At 38.2% G+C, this 6,193-nt stretch overlaps 1 pseudogene; it reads right to left on the reverse strand.

Annotated features, from left to right (window-relative positions):
* Window positions 1–3,747: 3,747 nt before the first annotated feature.
* LOC102841560 overlaps window positions 3,748–6,193 on the reverse strand; it is a 4,192-nt pseudogene continuing 1,746 nt past the window's right edge.

A 6,193-nucleotide genomic window follows, 5' to 3' on the forward strand; every position in this document is an offset into this window, starting at 1 on the left:
CCATGAGAAAATCTACCAGTGTACCCATCAACATATTTTGCACATATGTTAATTTTAAGAATGTTGCTGTTCAGTGGTCCACTGAAACACTGTGTACATTTTTCCATGGTGAACTCATGATTCAACACCTTGAGTCTGGTATCTTTTAGGACCCAAAATGTCCTTGATAGCAGTATTTTCTGAAATAAAGACCTGAAAGAGTTAAGACAGCCTGACATATTCTCAAAGTCTAATTTAAGCACCAGCTTAATCTACCTTTGCTTATTTTTCATTTCCATTAAGTCTAGTCAATCTTGTTCTGTCATATATAAATCTTTTCCTGGAGGATTTGCTTGGTTTGTTAGAACAAAGTCAGTTTTCCATTTATTTATAAGCCCATCAATTATGCATGCGCCATACTTGAAGACTAAGTGTTCTATTTCTTTTTCTCTTTTTTTTTTTTTTTTAGATGAAATTGCAATAAAAAAAAAAAAAAAAGACTGCAAACTTACAGGAACCACCCATATCATCTCTTTTTTTGGACTAAGTTGTCACATATCCTTCCTTATGGAAATGCAATTGTTTATAATGACTAAACCAGCTGAATTGTCTGCTGTTAAAAATATAATTTAGACGTGTCTGTGTGATCTGGAGCAGAAATCTTGATTTAGAATATATCAAAGGGAAAGAAATAATCTCTCTAGCCCTCAGTATTAACCCTAATAAGATAAGGTTAGGATGATTATTTAAATATAGCTTGAAAAATAAGAGGAAAGGTATTCGATTTTTATGAACTATTTCTAGTTTGGAACAGTGCGTGTGAACTATGCCCAATTCTAAAGTAACCATAGAGGAACACAGGGAAATTCTTTAAAAAAAAGAGTTCAGAAATTAATATTCACATTACAAGTAGATATATAAAGTCAATAAGAAATTGCATAGTCATATTGAAACACATAAAGAGTGTTTAAATATGTATCTATTGGAACTGTAAACATGTAAAAATTATAACATATGATAGAACAAAGTCCCAGGGTCTAGTTAAGACAGTAAATGAAAAGAAAGAGAATCACCACAAGACCATTCTTTGCAAAGATAAAAGAAAGCTAGAGCGGAAAAGCTCTTTCCAAGGAATGAATATAATATTTTTATTTATAACCTCTAAGCACTATATCCCTAAGGAGCTCTGGTAGCGTAGTGGTTATGAATCGGGCTGCGAACCTTAAGGTCAGTGGTTCGAAACTACTCCTGTAAGGATTTACACCCTCGGAAACCCTGTACAGGGTCGCTATGGGTCGGAAACGACTCGAAGGCACTTCACAACAACAAAGCACTATATCCCTATAATCTCCATGTTTACAGTCACTGAGTCCAACCCCGAGTATCTAGAAGAAATTGTTCTGGAGCCTGGAGATCTAAAGAGCCCTCTCCCTCAGAGAGGTTGCCCCCTGTAGCCAAGTCCATCATTGCTTCTGACCCTGAACCCTGCTACTAGCATACCAGTGACTGGCTGCAAGAAAGACATGCAGAGCTGGTCCTGGTCAATCCTAGACTAGCTTTACTAGGAGAAAAAGGTAAACAGATGTGGCACAAAAAAAAGAAGGCTAAAGCTCATGAGCAGCCATGTAAGGTATAATATTAGTTCTCCCTGAAGAAAGAAGAGTGGTGAGAACTGAAGACACTTGGAATCAACTAGTCCAATAGATCAATGGAGCTTATGAACATCAGTCACCATGACTCTTAGACCAGAACTAGATGGTGCCAAATGCTACTACCAACTGCTCAGAAAGGGATCACATTAGAAGGTCCCAGATAGAGTGGGAGAAAAATGTGGAACAAAACTCAAAATTATAAAAAAAAAAAGACCAGGCTTACTGATCAGAAAGAGACTGGAGGAATCTGAGACTATGGCCCTCAACTACCCTTCAGATATGGAAAGGAACTCACTTTCATAGACCAATTTTCAGCTGAGCAGTAGATAGCTATATAAGGGACAATAGTAGGAAGGTAAGCTCACCATGGAATGGTCAATCATTCAAAATCAAAAGAGCTCAAAATAGAAATACTTGATGACTCAGCTTAGTTGCAGAATGAAGGGTTATGGTAGAATCCCCACTGAGTAGTTTTTTTCCTCTTTCCTAGAAGGATCTGGTGAAAGGGGATGGGAGACAATGGTGATAGGATTTTATGACTCAGTTGTGAATAATTGTTAACAATTGTTCATTGTAATTGTCACAACTGTAATTAAAAAAGATGAACAACTAAAAGGAGCAAGTAGGTAATCTTTCATTTCAAGAACAGATGATCTCAGGACCATCAAGAAGGAAGAGCATGAGTGGAGCATGAGAACCCTACCTAGAAAAGTGGCAACGTGTGCCTGTGGTTAGGAGGCTGATTGGCATCATGTACCCTTTGGCTGTTTAAATGAATATATATATATTTTGTTTTGGAAGTGTAAAAAAAAAAAAAAATCAAAAGGGAAGTATTTACCTAAGGTCAAAGTTGAGAAGGAATGGGAAGGTGAGTGGAATGGGAATAGGAGCCACAGGGAGGAAGTGGGATAACTGGTGTTGCATGGAGAGGATTGGAATCACTGAGATGAAACAAAGTGCATGATTTGTTGAATGTAGCACTGGTTATCTTGTCAGTAAACTTTCACTCAATTCACAGTAAAAAGTTAAAAAGAAGAAGACAGATAAGTTAACTGCATCAACAGGTCAGATAACAGCACAGCCATCTTGATCTTTTCTCATAACATTAATATTTATTGCTTTATATGAATACTGTATTGAAAGCCCAAGCATTCTGTTTACACACAGAAATTATACTATTATATACTGCTTCACAAAGGCAGTGAACACATTACATTCTACAAAATCTACTTTACAGAAATTTAAAATTTCTAAGTATCAAAAAGGTACAGCTAAAGAAACAGGTATAAATTAGGCAGACAGTAATTTTGACAGGGAAGTTGCAGTTTACATGACTTTAAATATGTGAATTTGAAAATACTGAGTTTAGAGGAATCATACTGCTTTGTGTTGATCTGAAAACATAACACTGGCTGTTGAAGAAGCATATTCAAAAATATTTAATTCACTTCAAAACATCATACAAATTATGTTGATTTCTATGCACCCCTAAAGCTTCATTCATTTAGCCCAGGTACATTACTAAAGTAATATATTAATTCTTCCATTACAGTGGTGTTTCATACCATTGGCATTTGCATACTCTAGAATAATTTTAAAATATATTTTAATATTCACAATGTTGAGAAAAGCAAGCAAAAGATCAAGGAACCTGCTCAGTTCTGAGATGGTCTTGTCAGCTTCATAAGAATTCATTCTACAAAATAGTAACCTAATATTCTAACACAATTTCCAAGATAAAGCACTTTTTTTTTTCCCATAAATAATGAAGTATCTTTCTCAGGCGCCTCAGAAGTATACAAAAATTTTTAGTTGGAACAGATTCATTGGAATGTGTTTAACCTGTTACTTTGGCAAACTGAAGATTTCCAGGGTTTCACAAGGGCCAGCTTTTATAGAATTACTCAGAAGACAAAGAAACTGTCTTCTGAAAGATGTGGACTTAAACATTACCCATAGAAAAAGTATCCACCGTATTCATCTCTTTATAGAAACAAAAATATAACATTTCCCCTGTTAGAATAATATATACATTTTTTTATTACACCAAAAAAAATGTATATAGTGTAAAACCAGAACTGTATGTAAAATACTGCATCTAAATGTTTCTAAATAATTAGTTTTGTTCCATTGGTTCATCTGTGACTTGTATGGCTTCGTCCTTTTCCATGAATGATTCTGAGAGACTCTCTCCAGTTTTACTGGAATTGGATCCCACTAATTCTTCTGTTTCATGGCTTTCAGAGCCACAACTTACAGATCCTGCATTTTCACTAACTTCTGAATGTAAATCTGTCTCAGCTTAAGACAGATCAGCTTCCTCCATTTGATAATTTTCCTCAGACGTCTCTACATTCACAGTTAAGGCATCAGATTCTTTTTCTTGATTTTTTCTTTCTGGGACCATTTCTCCTGATGTCATAAAAGACTCTTCTTCCTCTTTATTCTGGTCTTCATCCTGTTCTACACAGTGCTGTCTGGTACAACTACTTTCTTTATCTTTATCCTGAGATGAAGATGATGCTTCAGTTTCTTCTACCAAAATTGAAAAAATTTCACTAGGAGTTGTCTGACTGGCTGTCTTTCTTACTTCACTTTCTTTGTCAAATCTGAGTCTTTTCACCTCATGCCCCTCCGCCTCCACAGCATCTTTAGCTGGATGTTTATTTTTTTATAAGGCTCAGTAAGGAACTTTCTGATTCAGATGTTGATGAGTCACTGTGGGTTTTGCTCTCATTTTGCTGTATGTTTGACTCTTTGCTGTCAGTGTTCTAAGGCAAACCATTTGTTGTCATGAGGGCTGGCAAAGAAACCTTTGGCCAATTAAGTGGCCTGGGTGTGCCAGGCCCATTTATATTAGACCTTTCTGTATAACTTGGTAAATTTGCAGGAAATGTGACACCATTCATTCAATTTAAACAATTGGAATTGTTTTTCTCTGAAGAAGGATCAACACAGCCAACGACCATCACATTCTTTTCTACTCCTTTGAGAAATTTGTCTGTTCCTGTATAGTTTCTCCTTGAATCCCTTAGCAACTCACATAGCTGTTGAATAGTAAAAGGGATGCCATTAAATCCAATGATAATTTTCAGTATTCTCTCCTTCATTTCATCAAAAGGAGTATATTTGATATTAGGGTTGTGAGGACCTCTTGGTTCAGGAACAGACGTTCTGAAATCATCACTTTCAAGTTTGAAAATAAAGTAACCTTTAAATTGAAACCATTGTATCATAGTTTCTCCAGTCTTGCCTATATGACAAAAGAAATTGATCCAGGACAGGACAAACTTCCTTTTTTCCCCCCCTCTTCTCAAAATCTGGGAAGCCAGTTCAAACACCTATCTGCAGGCCCAGACCCCACAAACTGTTATTCTAAGTGAAGTTCCCAAGAATACATGGGAGCAAACACCAGTTACTGCACAGAGTCGCCCCCAAACGATGCTGGACATGGAAACATGATTCTCAAACCCTGAGATCACAATAGTCCAAGTTGGGGCCCACTGCCCTCCCATCTGTTGCATGGAAGGCGTCCACCTTGGAATGAGGGCACGTGGGGCAGGCCTGCATCAGCCCGAGAGGCTCCATGGAAAAGTTGTTTCGCCAGCACCTGCCACCCTTGGACTTTTCTCTCAATGCCACGGGGCAGCTGGCTCCCCAGGGTGGGCCCCATCTGATCTTTTGAGAGAAACTTTGAAAGCAGATGGTGGTTTGGTGGCACAGAGGCACACCTGTAACTGGTGGCAAGAAAGGTGTGATCTTATTCATCTTCCCCACATCCCCCTAATGACCAGAGGTGTGGCCATCCTCCACCCTCATCCACTCATAGAGAAGCTTCTACTCTTCAGGCACATGGAACTGCACAAGGGTAAGTTGAATCATTGTGAGTTGGGTGCTATCTGCATCAACCCTGGTGCCTAAATTCAGATGAACCCAGCTCCAGACCTTCAGAGCTGGTCCTGGCCAGCTCTGGAGTATCAGGAATTCTCATGACCGGCTACCCACTGCTGCCCTATGTGTAGGAAAGATCCTAATCAGAGCTGCTTTGAGGTCTGCACGAACTACTTCCAGATTGAGAGTCCAGAACAGACAATGCTTCGACCTATAGGTCTGGAGCACCACCATCTCAACCCTTGCCCACCTAGCACATGAGCTGTTTGGCTGGCAGGAATCCACCAGAATATTTCGCTTTTTTGGGTCTGGCATCTGTACTGGTTTTTCTTTTCATTGTCTTATTTATTTAATCGTTCTTCCTTCTCTCCTTCCCTTCCTTGTGCTTTATCCTCTCCATCTCTGCTCTCATTTATCTTTTCTTTTGTTTCTTCCCCCACCCCCACCCCCTACTTCTTTCTTGCTTGTTTTCTCTCTTTATCTTCCTTTTTTTCTCTTCATTTTTCTTTACTACTCTCTGGTCTCTCTCTCTTTATCATCCCTCTGCCTAAGTAAGCTCAGTGCTTTTTCTTTTCATTTCTCTCTTTTTTTTTCTCTTCTTCCCCCGCTTTCCCTCATTTCTCTTTTTGGTTATTGTATTCTTTGTTGTTGTTGTTGTTGTTGTTAAGTGC

Source organism: Chrysochloris asiatica, unplaced genomic scaffold, assembly GCF_000296735.1.
Source record: "Chrysochloris asiatica unplaced genomic scaffold, ChrAsi1.0 scaffold00277, whole genome shotgun sequence".
Taxonomy (NCBI): Eukaryota; Metazoa; Chordata; class Mammalia; order Afrosoricida; family Chrysochloridae; genus Chrysochloris; species Chrysochloris asiatica.